At 42.2% G+C, this 19,442-nt stretch overlaps 1 long non-coding RNA gene across 1 annotated transcript; it reads right to left on the bottom strand.

Moving 5' to 3' along the window:
* Positions 1–13,186: 13,186 nt before the first annotated feature.
* On the bottom strand, positions 13,187–18,714 carry LOC141566260 (uncharacterized). The gene is made up of 3 exons (XR_012489265.1): positions 18,630–18,714; positions 16,192–16,321; positions 13,187–13,263 (listed from the first exon to the last, which is right to left on the bottom strand). It is a non-coding gene; the product is annotated as an uncharacterized LOC141566260 (long non-coding RNA).
* Positions 18,715–19,442: the final 728 nt, after the last annotated feature.

The raw sequence follows: 19,442 nt of genomic DNA, 5'->3' as shown, positions 1-19,442 counted from the left end.
TAGCACAAAATCTGGCATATAGTAGGTGCTTAATAAATGTTTATTAATTTATTGGTATATTGATAGTATCAGTGTATAATTTTAAAGAAATGCTATGAATGTAAAAATGCATCATTCTGTGGTCATGTGTAGCACTGCTGAAATGAACTAGACTGGATTTTTCTGTAAAATATTTAAAGCACTCCCTGATCTGGTACCAGTATACTCTTCCCAGACTTATTTTATATTTCTTTCTTTCACCAACACTCTCCAAACTATCCTACTTAGAGTTACATATACATGATATTTCATCTCCTACCTCTATGACTGTTCACAGGTGGCCCACCCCTCACAACCCATGCCTGGAATGTTCTCCCTCCTTACCTCCACCTCTCAAGATCCTTCATTCTCTTCAAGATTCATCTCAAGTACCAGCTGCTTGCTATACACAGGCTTTTCTGATTACCCACTCTTGTAACCCATCCTCCCAAATTACTTGGTGTTCACCTTGTGTACTTTCTTATCTGCATATATGTCATTTTCCTCCAACCAGAAATCGCTTTTGTATTCCCAGCACCTAGCACAGATCCTGGTATATAGGGGGTAATGACAAAATACTTACAAGGCATCAGATAAGGAGTCCATCACTGGGAGAGTGCTCAAAGCCTTTCTCTTTCAGTGGCTGCTACCTGGTGGGATATCCCACAAGAACTCAGCATCATCTTCACCCCATGGGAGAGAAATATCTTAGTGGAGGTTAATAGCTTTCACATAATGTAGTAGCTGGTTGAAGTTTACCTTTAGAAGAAAGACAGTGCAAATATTCTAGATCCTATTTTAAAGTTGAAGAAAATGAGGTTCTCCCTTCAAGTAGATGACCAGACTCTGAGGTCAGAATGGTGAAATGTTGTGCCTGGGGTCACAGAGCTGGTAATCATCAGCAGTCAGGGCCTGCGCTAGCAGGACTTGTGTCTGACTTCGGGACCAGTACTCTTTCCTCAATGAATGAATGAACAAATGAACGAATGAATGAATGAAGGTGATATTCACGTTTTGTCCAGTCATTAGAAACACCTGACCCTCTGACCGCTGGCTCCAGCCTGTGCCTTGGTTCTCTCCTGCCCAGCCCAAGGTGAGTAGTCTCCCTGTAAGCAGAGGGGAGGGCATCGGAGATTCTTCACAGGTATTTGCAGCTCCCGCCTCCCACCCCACCCCCACCTTCCCCACCTGGGGGGATGAAAGGTCCCAGGCAACTAGATCCTTCCTAATTTTGGCAAACCCAGCGGGCAAGGGGGAGAGCTATGCTTCTCCCCCCCGACTGTGGCTGAAAGGGAAACAGCTGGGGTTGGCTAGCCAGCCCCGGCTCCTGCGGCACACGGCCCAGCCCCTAATGGCAGCCGAAAGCCTTTCATCCTCAGCACTATTGTTCAGAATTAGCGGAGCTGCCATTCAGGGCTTCAAATGCAAAACCGCTCCCTGCCGGACAGGAGCCAGGGGGAGCCAGGGGAGCTGAGTGGCCTCTGCTCAGCTTTTAATAGACCAAAGGACCCTGGCAGTTTAGCTCTTTTTCCTAATTTAAAGCTATTTTCAGTCGTTTGGAAACTCCCCTGTGGTGGAGCAAGAAGGCCAAGAGAGGGGGGTTGAGAGATGGGGGACTTGAAACTCTCTTCTGGATCTCCCCTTCCTTTTTCTACAGGAGACTTGTCATAGGATTGTCTAGGAATGGGCTAAAAGGAAAAAAAAAGAAGAGGAGAATCTCTATGTTTGGGAAGAGTATCCAGGTTACTGGGGCTCAGGCCTCTGGGTCAGGGGTCCAACACTGGAGAGGAACACAACATTTAGAGCTGGAAAGGACTCTCAGACATCATTTAGCTTAGCTCTCTCATTTTACAGGTCAAGAAATCTGGGCCCAGAAAGACCATATAGACTCACCCAATGTCATGGATTTCAGTCAAATTTCAGTTGGGACTTTCAAATCCAGGGCTCTTTGGGCTACACTATAACACCCAGTGCTTCTTTTAGTCACCCACTTGATCCTGACTCTGTTCCATAGCTAAGAGCAGAATTCAAAGGTCACCACCTGCTCTGCCAGTGGGCTGCAGGCTGTCTAGAAAGATCAAATTGAATTCCTCTTTCTTTTTTAAAAAAGGATAGCCCTTTGGGACAAGCTCTGAGATGGAGGTTGCATGTGGTCAACTGAAGAGGTAACAATGAAAGTCAAAAAACTGGTTTTCGAATCTGAAGCTTTGAATTCAAATCCAGCCTCAGTCTATGGAGCCTTAGGAAAGTTTGTTTTCTTATCTGTAAAACAGCTGCTAAAGATCTTTCCAGCTTTAGAGTAATTTTATAATTTAAACCTCAAAATCTTTTGTCCCAATCTCCTAAACCCAGGGAAAAGGAAATAACCAAGAAAGACAGACACCCAAATCATCCAACAAGAAGGGAGAAGGAAGTCCAAGTATTTCATGATTAAATATTGCAACACTAGAAATAGAGAGCCACCTCATTAATTCCTTCAACAAACACTCATTAAGTCTCTCTCCTATTTCTTTGATTCTTTCCTAGCCTCATTTCTTCCTTCTCCTTCTCCTTGTCTTTCTCTGCTTCATCTCTGTCTCTCTAACTGATTTCCCCAGAAAGAGGACTCTCACCAGTGAATTTCTCCAGATATTACATACAAAATACTATGCCAGGTACCAGGGATACAAAGATAGAGGTGACAACTGACCCCACTCCTAAGGATTTTATAAATGTATTAGGAGGAAATACATTTAAGGAGCAATGTGATATAGTAGATTTAGATTCACAAAATCCTGGCTCGGACACTTACTACCCAGGTGTCCTTGGGCTGGTAATTTAATCTGTCTGGAGAGGTTGAACTCTCGATTACCTCTAACACTCCTTCTATCTCTAAATCCCATTATATAGACAAATAACTGTGGTATCTAGTTAATGAGAGAAGAGCAAAGTCCTAGCTAAGTGATGGAGAAGACTTATCCAGGGAAGATCCATCATCAAGGAAAGCTTAAAGGAGATTGAACGAACTCTCCCACCCCAAGAAGGATTAAGGAAGAAGGTTACATAATACAGCCCTTTATAGCCAGAGGTGGTTGCAGGTACAGCTCCTGGGGGTATCCTTCAGATTGAAAGTAGCCAGGCAGTAATTACAGCATACTGGCCCTGCCATGCCAGGAAGAAGATGGATGGCATGCGGTGGAAGGCAGAACCTAGCCAAGCTCTGTTCTCTCCCAGCCTGGTACCCCTCATGTGTGGGAGGCAGAGTAATGGGGTGAAGCCAGGCTCCATCCTCAGGCAGACAGGAGGGGGCCTTCTCTGCCCATTTCCACGAGGAAGAGAAGAGGAGGGAAAGGAGCAAGCCTGGAGAGACACAGAGCAGAAGGGAGGGATGAAGGGAAGCAAGGAAAATTCCAAAGAAGAATTGAAGTGAGAAAGGCATAAGGGACATGGTTATAGGTTAGGGGAACTTCCCCCTTCCCCCTCATCTTCATCATTCCCCCATCTCTTACTTGTTTCTTGCTCAACCCTCATTTTATCTTGTCTCTCTGCTAGTTTTCTGTCTTCCTGCATTGCTTTTCAGCTCCATATCTTTATGCCTGCCATATGTGTGTATGTGTGTGTATGTGTATCCATCCTCCCCTTTTTTATTTCTTTCCTTCTCCCTTCCTCCTCTCTTCCACCTCCCCTTTCTTCCTCTTCCTCCTCTTTCCCTCACCACTCCTCTCCTTTCCTATTTCTCTGCCTCTCCCCATTTCCTATATATCTCCCTCTTTCACTTTCATGCTTTCTTCCTTGCTCCATCCCCCTCCTTCTCACTTCCCCTTCTCCCTTCCTCCTTCCCCCCTCCGTTCCTCCTTTCCTTTCTTCTTCTTCCCCCTTCTCTTCCTCTCTCTCCATCACAGCTGCTCTCTTTCCTCCTCTCTCCTGTTTCCCTGCCTCTCTCCCTCCTTCATCCCTGCCTCTCTTCCCACCTTCCCCAGCAGGAGCAGGAGGGGGGGGGTGCTGCTTTCCTTCTGGCCCAGGCACTGGATCTTTTCTCTCCTCTGGGGCTGTCGCCATTTTGCCTAATGATGGGAAGCTGCATGAATGCCAATGGAAACAATACATCTTTTATGAAGTGCTCCCCCCGGAGATGCTGGAAATCTTACATTAACATGGCATTGATTTGCCTCTCTTGCTCCCCGAAGAAGGGGAGGGGAATACAAAGGTGTCGCCATAGTTTCTGGTGATAGATTTTCTTCCTCCTCCCCTCTCCACCTTAAATACAGGATCTGTCACCTCTTGGGGATGGGTGGTGCTGTTTGGTATTGATGGTGAACCCTAACTCTGGAGCAGAGGGTGCTAATGGCTCACCGCTCCCTCCCGTCTGTTTCTGCTGCAGTGACTCAGCCGGCTCGGCTCTATCTCCACGCTGAATATTTATTCCTTCAGTCAATGACTGTGCACTGGGGTGTGGGACTGTGTGTAGGTGATTTGAGGCCTAGCAGAAAAAAACCTCAGTCGCCACCCACCTGAGACACCCTCCCTCAGCCCTCAAGTGTTTCTGGCCTCTTCACTGGCTGACTCTTCCCCCACAGAGTGGGGCTAGCTTCCTGGAGCCCACCCCTCCTCCGAGGATAGTGACAGAAGCTGAATAAGGGGGTGGGGGAGATAACCCAAGAAGGAAGGCCCAGTTGGAAAGGGCTGTGTGCACTTAGAGGCAGGAGGCTTTGGTCCAAAACTCTGCCCTGTCCCTTACAAGGTACTAGTCAGTCAAAGACTCAAAGGTTGTAAAGGACCTTGGAGAGCAACCCTCATTTCTGCCTGTCAATTTCCTTTTTTCTCATTCAGTGTGATTTTTGACTGGGAACACTATATGACCCCTCTCCCATCCTCACCCCATCAAGAATTCCAACTGCCACTTGATGCCTTCTCCTTCCTCACTTAACTCCTGTGGTTCTCATTTATATAGTAATAATAACATCTTCACAACAACCTTTGGAGTAGATGCTATTATTATCCCCTTTTTATAGAGGAGGGAACTGAGATAAATATAGGTTAAGTGACTTGTCCAAAATCATAATGCTCATAATTGAGTGAAGCTAGATTTGAATTCAGGTCTTCCTAAACCTATATTCCTAACCAATGCTATATCCACTGGGCCCTGTAGCCATACACTGTATCTCCCCAGTAGAATTTGAGCTCCTTGAGGAAGGACTAATTATTTTTTTCTTGTTTGCTTATTATAGCCCTAGTGACTGGTACATTTTTTTTTTCTGGATGGGATCTGTGCTTTCATTGATATAAGGAATGCCCATTGAGTGAATTTCCTTTGCTGATGCAGATCAGCCTCAGATCTTTAACTTAGGATCTTAGAGAGTTGTCAGGGCACCAGGAATTTACCTGATACACCAAAGGTAGGACTTAAACTCAGGTCTTCTTGGTTCCCTGATTAGCTTCCTACCAATCTCTTTGGAGTTGCCTCAACTTTTTTTTAAATAAAGTTTTTTATTTTCAATATATATATGCACAGATAATTTGACAACATTGACCCTTGCATAGCCTTGTGTTTCAAATTTTCTCCTTCCTCCCACATCTTCCCCTAGATGGCAAGCAATTCAATGTATGTTAAACATGTTAAAATATATGTTAAATTCAATATGTATAAACCTTTATACAATTCTCTTGCTGCATAAGAGAAATCAGATAAAGTAAATGAGTAAGAAAAAATGCAAGTGAACAACAACAAAAAGAGTGATAATGTTATGTTGTGATCCACATTCAGTTCCTACAGTCCTGTTTCTGGGTGAAGATGGCTCTCTTTATCACAAGATCATTGGAACTGGCCTCAATCGTCTCATTGTTGGAAAGAGTCACATTCATCAGAATTGATCGTCATATAATATTGATGTTGTCGTGTACAATGATGATCTGGTTCTGCTCATTTCACTCAGCATCAGTTCACGTAAGTCTCTCCAGACCTTTCTAAAACCATCCTCCTGATCATTTCTTATAGAACAATAATATTCTATAACATTCATATGCTATAACTTACCCAGTCTCCAAATGATGGGCATCCAGTTTCCTACCATTACAAAGAGGGCTGCCACAAACATTTTTGCATATGTGGGTTCCTTTCTTTCCTTTAAGATTTCTTTGGGATAATGGCCCAATAGAAACACTGCAGCTGCCTCAACTTAAAGGTGCTTAATAAATACTTGTTAAAAGCTCAGTTCCAAGAAAGAGATATGAGAAAACATCTTCTGCAAAGATTCATGTGTGTGGTAATGGGAGAGCTCCACAGGCATGGAATATTGCATATATTCAATTTTTTCAATGTATTGATTGGTTTTGCTATTCTTTTCTATGATTTTTCTTTGCTCTCTTTCTCTCTCTCAATCTTTGTTATTAAAGGAGGAGTGGAATGCCACACTTTAAAAAATGGATCCTACTGGTAGTGAAACCTATGGACTTCTCAGAGTGATGTTTTCAAATATATTTTTATATAATATATTTCAATATATAAATAAAATACATAGAATTGCAAAAGAAATTATGTTGAAATAATTATTAAAAAATTCAAATCATAGACTCCCTCCTCAAGTTAAGAACCCTTGTTATAAGTGAAGGTTTTCTGGGAGTTAGAGTGGGAGAGATACAATGGAAAATGTAGGTGATGTAAAAACAAAACAAGACAATAAACTTTTATTTTATAAGTGAAGAAACTAAGGCCTGGAGAGTTTGTGGCTAAGTGACTTGTTCAAAGTCATACAATTAATATTCAGTACCAAAGCTAGGATTTCAACTCAGTTCTTCTGATTCCAAATCCAACAGTTTAACAAACATGTAGAAAGTACTTGTTTGTTCAAGGATTTTCGCTAGGTGCTGGCATATAATGATTTTGATATGGTATTCTTTCTATTTCATAAATCCATAAAATGGGTATAATAATAGCACAAGATCATTGTGAGGATCAAAAGAGATAATATTTGTAAAGTTAAAGAGAGGTGTGTGTATATATACATATACATATATATATATATTCACATATATTATTGTTGTTCATTTGTTTCTGACTCTTCCTGAAGCTCTTTGGTGTCTTCTTGACAGAGATAATGGAGCAATTTGTCATTTCTTCTCCATCTGAGGAAACTGATGTAAATTGGGTTAAGTGATTTACCCAGGAGCACATAGCAAGTGTCTGTGGCTGACTTTGAACTCAAGTTTTTCTTGACTTCAAGCCAGGAGATCTATAAACTATGCCATCTAGCTGCCACATTCACACAGAGAAATTTACATGTATGCATACATACATACTTTAAATGCTTTTTTACACTTAATATATATTAAACAATATCCTGAGTTTTGCTTTTTCTTAGATATAATTCTGGATTGGTGCTAGATGCAAAAATGTTAGTTATTATATTCATAATTATTATAATCCTTTCTCTCCTTGAGCCTCAGTTTACTGGTCTGTATGATAAGGGTAAAGGGGTTCAACTAGTTCCTCTCTGGCCTAGCTCCCTAGATTCCTTCCATCTCTGACATTCTATGACAGTTCAGATTGTAGCTCAGAGTGGGATTTCTTTCTCAAGGGGACATCCCAGAGAAGTCCAGGGGTGCTTTCTCGAGGAATTGAAAGTCAGCCTAATAACCATCTACTTCCCCATTACAGTCAGACCCTTCCTAAATATAGAGGGGAGGGGAAGGCTTGGAAAGTCTGTTTTCCTGTCCTGATGGACATCCTTCAGATTGTTTGGAATGACTAGTGAGAAAACCCAGTCAAGAGGCTGAAAGAGTTGATGTGTCTGCAATTGTGCTTTGAGTTCCTCAGATAGGGATGAGGGATGCCAGAGCTGACAATGGCCTCCCAGTTATTAATAAAAGAATTGGGCTTCCTCCTGCTCTGAGTCAAGCTGCCAGCCAGGGGGAGCGCCATCAGAGGGCTGGGACTGCTGCTGTCTAGAAACTGCTGGACTGAGACCAGACAAAACTCATCTCACTTGAGACTGACTCTAAAACTGAACCATGTGGTTCTATCCATATTTGGAGATGGGGAGAGGAGAGCAAGAGCCAAGGCTTGAGGGTCTAGGCCAGCTTGTTTTGGATCCCTCCCACCCATCCCCAGCTCTGACTTATGATGGAAATGGAGCAGGATGTACGAAATGCTGTGGCTGGAATAGAGGGGGGATCTCACAGTAGCTGCTGGGGGAGCAGAAGGGAGAGCCTGAGTCTTCCTCAAAGGGTAATTGCCCCACTAACCCCTACCCACTGAAGTATAAGAGGCCCTAGATTGTGATCCTGGCTCTGTGTCATCATGGACAAGTCACTAAATCTTTTTGACCTCTGCCTCCTCATCTGTAAAATGGGAATAATAATATCACCTTTGGAGGGTTGTTATGAGATAACATGCAGAGAATTGCAAATTTAAAAGTGCTATAAAAGGCTATTGTTACTATTATTAGTATTGTGATATCCCTTCGGTAAAATAAAGGGGCTGGTTTAAATAATATTTCAGGAGCTCCTTCAGAGCACTTAGGATTCTACTCTGACTGCTGTCCTCCCATCCCCCCCAAGTTTGTCTTTGGACCATCCTTTCTCAAGGTGTTTCCATGTCTACATCCCTTTCCCTAGCTCTCCATTTTGCTTTTTTCATCTCTGCTTCTAGCTCCTCCTTCCCTCCCGGCTTGCTAATGCTCGGGTAGCAGCCTCAGCCAGCTCTGCCGATGTTTTCCAGGGGCAGGCGGGTTTACAGCAAGTGAGAACGCACTAGCGATTTGGGGGGTGAAGGAGGAGGGGAGAGAAAAATTATATACACAATAAATCTAGGATAATTTTGGCAATGGTGGCAAGCAATGTTGCTAGCAGAGAATAGAAGCTGCCTGACTGTTCAGCGAAAAGTCTTTGGAGGCCTGACTCCTCCCTGCCTCTACATTCTCCCAAATAAGGGGGTTTGCTAAGTGGGGGACACTGGAAGCCCAACTGTCCGGCTTGGATAGGGAGAGGCCAAGGCTCCAACACCTCAGACAGCTGCTATTTCTCCTCTCGAGGGTGGCCGAGAGGGTTCCTACAGGTAGCTGGGAGTACCCCAGGACTGCTTCCTGACTGAATGTGATCAGCCTCCCCGCTGCCCATACATAGCCCAGGCTGGTAGGGGGCAGTGTCTGGCATATCTCCCACTGGGGCGGCAGCTGTAGATTGGTGTTCACCCTCCTGGGGTGCCAATTTGCACCAAGTCCTTGAAGGCAGCCCCATCTGTATGGTATCTGTCAAGTGGGAGAGGCTGGCAAGGCAGTGACTGGCCAATGAGTAAGTAGCCTGTCTTCCTTCCTGAACAGAGATTGTTGGAACATTAGTTAGTGCTGGAGAGGGACTTTGAAGCCATTTTCTTCAACTCTCTTGATTTAAGGATTAGGAAATAAAAATGTGCTGTGAACTACTCAACCCAAAGCTAGTCAGTATCAGAATCAGAATCTGATCTGAATCCAGATCCTCCAAATCCTAACTCTACTGCTCTTTCTTAAACTTGGGCTCTGCCATTGACTCAGACAGTGACCTTGCAGGTCACATGGGCCCTTGTAGCAGAGAAGGAGAATCTGCTGCGACTTGGCCATGATGCTAGTGCTAGAAAGGAGGTCACAACCAGGGTCTGAATACAAATGCCTGCTCTTTCACTATCACACTTTCCAGGAGCCAAGCCCTCTCCATTTCTTTCTCCACAAAGCCTGTTGTTCCGATTTAAGAGATTCCTGTCTCTCTGTCTCTATGTCTTTATCTCTCTTTCTCTTTCTGACTCTGTCTCTCTCTGTCTTTGTTTCTTTCTGTACCTCTGCTTCTGTCTCTCTGACTGTATCTTTGTTTCCTTTTGGTTGTCTCTTTCTGTTTCTGTCCATCTCTTCCTTTCTGTCTGTTTTGTCTATCTGTCTCTCTGTTCTTTGTCATTATCTTTGTCTCTGTCTTTTTCTGTCTGTCTTTCTATCCATCTCTGTCTGTCTGTCTGTCTGTTTCTGTTTGTCTCTATCTACCTCTGTCTCTTTGTCTCTCCATCTGTCTCTGTCTATCTCTGTTTTGTCTCTCTATATCTGTTCTTTGTCACTATCTCTGTCTCTGTCTCTCTATCTCTATTTCTTATTTCTGTCTCTATCTCTCCCCCCATTAAGAACCTAGCCCCAGGGGTAGATAATCTGACTTTCTAGAAATGCTAGGTTGTGAACTTTTTAACAGAGTTACTGGATTAACTATAGGTACAGAATAGTTGGCTTGGGTTCATGTATAAATTTCCTTAAAGAAGAATTGAACCACTCTCTCTAATCCCTGGGCAGAATGCTACAGGGGAAGGGAAAAGGGACTGAATTTGTCAGCAGAGAACCTAGGTTCAAATCCCCTACTCCCCTGCACAATTTACTACCTTGTGACATGGGGCAAATCATTTAACCTCTTTGTAAATTCCTTATCTGTAGAATGAGGGGGGTGGGATTGATGACCATTTTGGTCTGTCTAGTTCTAAATCTGCGCTCCCATGAGTGTATTTGCTGGTCCTATTTGCTGCGGCCTCTACCCCGCTGGCTGACTGGTTTGTAAACAGATATTGCCCAGAATGGGATTCAGTCCCAGAGAAAGCTACCCCAGGCTTGGGGCTGAGGCTAGGAGGAGGGGGCTCTGCTGTAAAGCCCCCTGCTTTACCCCTCCCTTACTCCAGGACCAATAGAAGGAGCTAGACTTCTCTTTAAGCTAATGAAGGCCATTGCCTCTGCCAGTGCACTTTTGAAAGAAGGATGAGAGAACCAAAGATCTCACTGGGAGGGCTTGGATGGATTCAAGATGAAGGAGAGAAAGCTGATCGGGGTGCGATCCATCCCTCCATCACCCTCCCTGCCTTCTCGAGCTGTAGGCCCTGGGTTGGCTTCCTACACCAATTACAGGTTAGCAAGTCTGGTTGCCTTAGTAACAGAGCTGCCAAAGCCCCCAGAAACCTGGCTGCTTTACCTAGTTTCTCTCCCCCCCCCTCTATTTAAAAGGATGGGGGTAAAAGGTGAGGGTAGAAATCATACCAGTTGCCCTGATTCTAAAGAAGCTTTAGATAGCTGATGATATATGAGGATTTGATATTGGGGATGACGATATAGGGATGGGGGAGGGGTAGGTGGGTGGATGGAGAGAATGCTTTTAGGAACAAGAAACCTTATTTTAAATAATTTTATCACTTTATCCTCCTGATTAAATAAGGGGAAGGCAAGTTCTTCCATTCATGATCAGGGGAGGGAATGGGGAGGAAGGGGGAAGGAATGGGACTTCTTTGCATTTACAATTCTCTGCCTTTGTTGGGAGGTACCTCTTGAATCTTTTTCTAAATTCCATCTTCTTTAGAGTATTGCACACCTATATTCTTCAGTAGCTCCTGAGGGCCCTATACACAAGTCCATGGTGTAAAGGAAGGATTTGGGGGAGGAGTTTAGGTGACATGCTGTAGCCTCTCTGCAGGACTTTGAAGGCCCTTGATTTTATGGTCAGGGTGCTTGGTCCTGTGGGTGTCACCAGCCCCCACAGCCTCCCCCTCTCTCTGGTGACTCACTCTCCTGGGTATTCGGAGAAATCTGGGAGCAGCAGTATAAAGACAAGTGGGACAGCATGTTGGGGTGGTGAGAGGGTTGGGCTTGGAGATAGGATTTGGGTTCAAATTCTGTGCCTCCCTGGATAGATGACTTTCTTTCCCTGCAGAAGAAGATTTGACCAGATGGTCCTCTGAGGTTGCTGCCAACTCCAGTACTTGCATTCATAGGAGCAGCCAAAAGGAAAAATGCTGGAAAAGTATGAATTATAGCCTGTAATCCCTGCTGCTGCTGGGGATGCAGATTGTCTGTGGATCACTTCAATTCGGGAGTTCTGAGGTGCAGTGGTAAAGCCAAACTTGGGTGTCTACGTGACATCTTGTAGCAATATAGGGAAGGTGGGGTAAGCGCTGGATTGCCTGTAGAGGAGCAAACCTGCAGATCAAGGCGCTCATGCTGATCAGCTGCAACTGGCTGCTTTACTTCCAGTCTTGTGAAGATAGGGACACCTCATCTTAGGTTAAGCAAGAAGCATTTTTTATTAGGTGCCTACTACTGCCGCTTGCCAGGCACTGAGATAAGTGCTGGGGTTACAAAGCAAGGTAAAAGGCCAACAAGCTTACACTCTGGTGGGGAGTCAATATGCAAACAGCTATGTATCAGCAAGCTGGGTTCAGGATAAGTTAGAAATAAGTTGAAAGAAGGCATTAGAATTAGAATAACTTGAGAAAAGATCCCTTTAAAAGGCAGGATTTTAGCAAGATGAGGAAAGAACATTCCAGGCCTGAGGACAGAAAGCAAAAATGTCTGGAGTCTAGAGAGGTTCTTGTTTGAGGAACTTCAAGAGCAGAGTTATTGGATCAAAGAGCATGTGATGGGGTTTAAGAAGACTAGAAAGAGAGGGACAGGTCATAAAGGGTTTTGAAAACCATACAGAAGACTTAAGTTTTTTTTTTATTTTAAAGTATATGTTAAATACAATATATGTATACATATCCATACAGTTATTTTGCTGTACAAGAAGAATCAGATTTTGAAATAATGTAAAATTAACCTGAGAAGGAAATCAGAAATGCAGGCAGATAAAAACAGAGGGATTGGAAATGCTATATAATGGTTCACACTCATTTCCCAGAGTTCTTTCGCTGGGTGTAGCAGTTCATTACTGCTCTATTGGAGCTGATTTAGTTCATCTCATTGTTGAAGAGGGCCACGTCCATCAGAATTGATCATCATATAGTATTGTTGTTGAAGTATACAACGATCTCCTGGTCCTGCTCATTTCACTCAGCATCAGTTCATGTAAGTCTCTCCAGGCCTCTCTGGATTCATCCTGCTGGTCATTTCCCACAGAACAATAATATTCCATAACATTCATATACCACAACTTATTCAGCCATTCTCTAATTGATGGACATCCACTCAGTTTCCAGTTTCTTGCCATTACAAAGAGGGCTGCCACAAACATTTTGGCACATACAGGTCCTTTTCCCCTCCTCAATATTTCTTTGGGACATAAGCCCAGTAGTAGCGCTGCTGGATCAAAGAGTATGCACAGTTTGATAACTTTTTGAGCATAGTTCCAAATCGCTCTCCAGAATGGCTGGATGTATTTACAATTCCACCAGCAATGTATCAGTGTCCCAGTTTTCCCAAATCCTCTCCAACATTCAGCATTATCTTTTCCTGTCATTCTAGCCAATCTGAGAGATGGATACAGAAGACTTTGAATTTGATCCTGGAAGTAAGATGGAGCCACTGGCATTTTAGGGGGAGTTGAAGGTGGGTCATTGACATAGTAAAATCTACTTTTCAAAACAAATTTCCAACAATATTTTATTTTTCCAATTACATGTAAAGATAGTTTTCAATATTTTTGGTGAAAATATTTTATTGATATGTTTTGACACTGTCCAATAAGTATCCTTTTAATCTCTTCCTCAGGAATTTCATTACAACACTAATACCTGATAAGTTGTAGAGCCAGGAATGAACATCTTCTGATTCCAACTACAGAATTTTTTTTCCTCAATAGTATTTTATTTTCCAAATACATGTAAAAATAGTTTTCAACATTGATTTTTGTAAGATTTTGTGTTCCAAATTTTTCTCCCTCTCTCCTTTACCTCCCCTTCCCCAAAACAGAAAGCATTATGATATAGGTTATACATATACAATCATTTTAAAGATTTTCCATATTTGTCATGTTATAAAAAATCAGAAAAAAAGAGAAAAAAAAAGCATGAGAAAGAAAAAACAAAAAAAAGTGAAGATAGCATGCTTTGATCTGCATTCAGATTCTATATTTCTTTCTCTGGATGCAGATGGTATTTTTCATCTCAAGTCTATTGGAATTGTCTTGGATAGTGATCCAAGTATTGCTGAGAAGAGCTAAGTCTATCATAGTTGATCTCATACAATGTTGTTACTGTGTACAATTGTTCTCCTGGTTTTGCTCATTTCATTCAGCATCAGTTCATGTTGTCTTTCAAAGCTTTTCTCCTTTCCTCCCTCCCTTTTTCCCTCCCTCCCTTTCTTTCTTCTTTCTTCCTTCTTTCCTTTTTTTCCTATCTTCCCTCCTTCCCACCTTCCTTCCTTCCTTCCTTCCTTCCTTCTTAACATTTATATGGCACTTTAATGTTTACAAAAAACTTTTATATTTTTTAAGATTGCACATGTACATTCATTTTTTACGTATTTCCATAGGACACATGTTGGGAGAGAAAAATCAGAACAAAGGGGGAAAAACTACAAGAAAAAAAAAGGAGAAAAAAAGTTGAAAATAATGTTCATTGATCTACATTCAGTCTCCATATTTCTATCTCTGGATGAGTATGCTATTTTCCATCCAAAGTTTATTGGGATTGCCTCTGGTCACTGTATTGCTGAGAAAAGCCAAGTCTATCATAGCTGATCATCACATAATCTTCTTGTTACCATGTATAGTATTTTTCTGATTCTGCTTGTTTCACTCGGCATCAGTTTATGTAAATCTGTCCAGGCTTTTCTGAAATCAGCTCATCATTTCTTATAGAACAATAATATACCATTACATTCATATACCATAATTTATTCAGTCATCTCCCAAGTGGTGGGCATTCATTCAATTTCCAATTCCTTGCCGCCTCAAAAAAAGAGCTGTTACACTCAAATCTATTTTTTAAGGAGATGATTTGACAAGTGAGAGAAGGACAGAGAAACTTATGGATGGGAAACAGTCAGATATGTGGTGGTGAGGGCTTGCACCAATATCAGAGGCAATATCAGTGGAAAGAAGGGGGTGCATAAGAGAGATGTTGCAAAGGAAAAACTGATAAGCCTTGGCAAAAATCTGGATATGGGGAGGGAGGGAGAGGATATGATGTGAGAGAGTTTGATGAGTTAAGGATGACTCCTAAGTTGTGAGCCTGAGGGACTAGGGAGGATAGAATTAGGTAGGATTTGGGAGAAAACATAATGAGTTCACTTTTATACAAAATGACTTTAGATATCTACAGTATGTCCAGTTTGAGACGTCCAAATAGTTGAAGGTACAATATGGGAAGTCATGAGAGAGGTGAGGGTTGCATAAGTTGAAATGAAAATAATGAACATAGAGCTGACAATTGAATCTATTGGAGCTGTTGATTATCAAGAGAAATAGTACAGAGGAAGAAGAAAAGAGATTCTAAGATAAGAGAAAATATAATTGGGTTCAACACCCATGATTGAAGAATATGACCTAGATGAAAATCCAGCAAAGGAGAGACTGGAGAATGAACAGTTAGAGAGCTGAAGAACCAGGAGAGAGGAGTATCATGAAAACCTAGAGGGAAGAGAGAAGAGTATTTGACAAGGTCAATGTTTGCAGGAAGGTCAAAAAGGATGAGGTTTGAGAAAAACCTATTGGTAACTTTATAGAGAACAGTTACAATGCAATGATAAAATTAGAAGTAGAGATTCTATAGTTAAGTGAACAAGAGAGGAAGTTTCAAAACAACAAAAACACAAAGTGTAAGCAACCATAATAATGGAGAATAGGCAACCTCAAGAGGTCAGCACGGACCAAACAACTGCCCCAAACATGATCTTTTTTGCTTAATGCTTGCTGTATGATATTGGATGAATCTTTATGCTTGTTTCCTGCTTTTAGGTGGCAGAGAGCTCATTATCTTAGAAGCAACCCGCTTTTCTCTCTCCGTCTCTCCCACTAAGCCAGAGGTTTTGTGTTTTTTTTTTTTAAGTGCCATGGAATTCTCTGAGAAAGCTTACAGACCTCTGTTCAGAATAATGTTTTTTTGGTTTTTTGGTTTTTTTGCTTTGGCAATTGGGGTTAAGTGACTTGCCCAGGGTCACACAGTTAAGTGTCGGGAGTCACATTTGAACTCAGGTCCTGACTTCAAGGCTGGTGCTCTATCTACTACACCAACTAGCTGCCCCAGAATAGTGTTTTTAAATTCACAAAATAAAAAACAGAGGATTACAAAGAAAACCACAGATTAGTGAAAATTGCCATTGTTTTTCCCCAAGTCCATGGTACCCCTGAAATCTATCCACACTTTCCCTTGATCCAGATTAAGAATCTCTCCTCAATACCATAGGAAATGATTATAACTTGAAATTCTGAAGGTGTGTTCCTACTTGAGCTTCCCTCTCTATTTTGGGGGGAAGGCTTCTTCCTATGTACCTTGTTTAAAAATCCTGACGCACCTCCTTTGTGATTACCATTCTCCAGCTGTATCTTTTCCCACTTGGAACCAGGTCTCTTGTGGGTGAATGATTCCAAAGGTCTGGTAATGCCTCGATTATCCAATTGCCTAAAGGAATGAGGTGTTCTCCATCAATGAATCCATTAGATAACGCAGATTAAAATTTTCAAAGTACTAAAACAACAACAACAAAAAAAACAAAATAAAGGCATTTCTTATAGAGATCTTTCTAAAGTTGGTTCTTTTCCTAAACAGATAACTATATATTAATTTGATCTTTCTCAGTGCCCACAATGGGCATAGAATCACATAGTGGAAGACTTCTATACTTGGAAGTAGGGCCCTTGGTTCAAATCTTGACTCTGCTATTTACTCTGTGACTTGAGGCAAGGCCCTTTCCCTCTCCAGACCTATTTTCTCACGTAGGAAATTCGAAGGTTAAACTTGATGACTTTAAAGTCATTTCTAACATTATGTATATACTAAATGACCTCAGAATGTTCCATTTTTTTGAGATTCTGTCATCTTTTTATAGCTTTTCCTTGTTTTCAGTTACTGTTGGTTCTTTCTTTAGCAGTACTCCCTCCCCCTTATTCCCAGCTTCTAATTTGGGATGGCTGGGTAACCAAGCCTGTTTGTATCAAGAATCAAGATGATGTGACAAAGGTAGGGCAACTAGAACTTTGCCTCAGGGATAAGAATATAGAGGGTGCCTGTTGTCCAGAAAAAATAGAAACAATAAATACCACCTAGGTAGCAAATATAATTTGTTATGACCATTCTGCAGTCGATCAAAACTTGGACCAGACTTGGTCTCCATAAGGTATTGGCCTCTACCCTGACTCAAAGGAACGTATACTTCTTTTGGCTTGCCCCCTCCCCAACCTGGTTTGTAGTACTTGTCCCTGCCCTCATAATGGCTATGTTTTGTGAGTCCCAATTAGGAATAAAATATATGGATTTCCAATTCTTCCTTTGCAACAACAACAACAAAATTCGGTTCTGCACAAACATATTGTACCTATGATATACTATAACATATTTAATATGTATGGGAATGCCTGCCATCTAGGGGAGGGGGAGGAGAGAAGGAGGGGAAAATTTGGAACAGAAGGGAGTACAAGGGATAATGTAAAAAATTACCTATGCATATGTACTGCCAAAAATGTTATAATTATAAAATTTTTAAAAATGAGTTAGAGAGAAAAAAAATATATGGATTTCATGACCTTTGTTTTGTCTGACCTCTGTGCAAGGAAAAGCAACCTTCAACCCCACCTTTGATATGTACCGACTGGGCAGTCACCAAGCTCTGAAAAGCAGCCCTGGCTATAACATACCCTCAGAGTGCTGAAATGAAATCTCTTAAAACTAAGTTGCAAAAGTTCTACTGACATGCATCTCACAGGAAGTTTCCTTATTTTGAAGTTCCTTTTATCAATGAAATCATATGACTGATCCAGTTCTAGTTAGACACTTTTTAAAAAAGCTAACTTCTGGTTGTGTTGTAGACAGTGATGATGATGATGATGACGATATATTAATAGCTAACATTTATGTAGCATGTTAAGATGTGCAAAGCACTTTATAAATATTTCATTTTATCCTTACAACGGCCCTGAGAAGTAGAGGCTGTTATTTTCTCCATTCCAGTATAGGTTAATGAAGAGGTGACCTGGAAAAAGAAGGTATTTCCTATATGGAATCACATGTCCAAAGCCGCTAGTCTGGGCTCTTCAAGCTGCCCCCTCCCACAGGCAGATTTCTACTAGCAGCCTGGGCTGCTACCATAAGGCAAGGATCTGTGGGAGAGAATTCCCACTGGGTACAACTTTCCAATTCCTAGGATCTCCCTTCCAGGCACACTTCCCAGATATCCAATTGATAATCATTCTAATATGTCAGGTTAGAAAAAACAAAGGATCACAGAAGTCATTTTGGTCTCACTCTCTCATTTTACAGATGAGAAAACTGAGGTTTAACCAGAAAAAGAATTCAAACCCAGGTTCTCTGACTGCAAATAAAGTACTCTTTCTATTGCAGGGGAATTGCTTCAAGGTCAGTTGTGTGTAAAAGACTAAATGGTGTCCCTTCCATCTCTTTTTTCACTGGCCTGATTTCCCTGGACCTCCCTCCCACATGAAAGCACAACCAAGCTCAAGCAGATTAAATGAAATAGAAACAGCAAATCTGAGGAGGAATCCTAGTCATAGTAAGAGCTGACCTTTCGAAAGTCTTTTAAGGTGGTAAAGCACTTGACCATCACCTTATTTAATTCCCCATCACAGTCTTAGAAGTGAGCACCAGTCATTTTCCCCATTTTACAGATAAGGAAACTCAGGCTGGAGGAGATTGTATAAATTGTCCAGGGTCCCAGCTGGTAAATGGGAAATGGGATTTAAATATGGGTCTTTACCTACTGCAGGTCCATCCTGGCAGAGAAGGGAAGGGGCTTCAGGAGATCCTACTCCTTCCGACAGAACAAGGGGACGGGGGTGGAAGACCAGCTGGGTCCCCTGTAAGTCTGTTAATTACCGGTTAGGGCAAGAGATATTAATGAGGCCCCCCAGGGAGATCTTTCCGGAAGCCTCAGTACATTGATCTCATCTAATCTCTTCGTGGAGCAGGAGGGGACTCTAAATCCTACTTAGCTCTAATTTCCTTCCATGCCCTGGCAGGGAGGCCCTGAGGGCAGGGCTTAAATCAGGCAGGATCTCAGATCCCCAGCCTTTTTAGCTGGAGGCCCTTTGGAGAAGGAGCTGGGAAATGAACCTTCACCTTGCAGGAGGAACATGTAAAACAGCATCTTTTTGATTAATGCTAAAAACCCACATGGGGTGGGGAAAAGGGAAGGGAGAGGAGGGTCATAGAGGACCAGGCTCGTCTGAGAGGCAGCGATGAAATGATATGAAGTACCCAGGATTGGGTCAGAGGGCCCCCGACGTGAATTTCCGTTAGGGCACTTATTGCCTGAGTGACCTCTGGAGAATTCACTTTCTCTAAAGTGGGGCAGTTTCCTTTTCTTTCTTTAGGAAGAAAAAAAAAAAAAAAGGCGGGGGGGGGGGGGGCGGGAGGAGGCCAGACTAGATGTATTGGTTCAACCAACTTCAAATTACCTACACGATCTTGGGCGTGTCTACTTTCTCTTTAGGGACTCAGTTTCCTTTTTGATGAAAAGATAAGATCAAACAAGGTGACCGCTAAGTCCTTTCTAGCTTTAAATCAATTA

This window comes from Sminthopsis crassicaudata, chromosome 1, assembly GCF_048593235.1.
Source record: "Sminthopsis crassicaudata isolate SCR6 chromosome 1, ASM4859323v1, whole genome shotgun sequence".
Classification (NCBI taxonomy): domain Eukaryota; kingdom Metazoa; phylum Chordata; class Mammalia; order Dasyuromorphia; family Dasyuridae; genus Sminthopsis; species Sminthopsis crassicaudata.
This window is presented reverse-complemented; position numbering and strand designations above follow the sequence as displayed.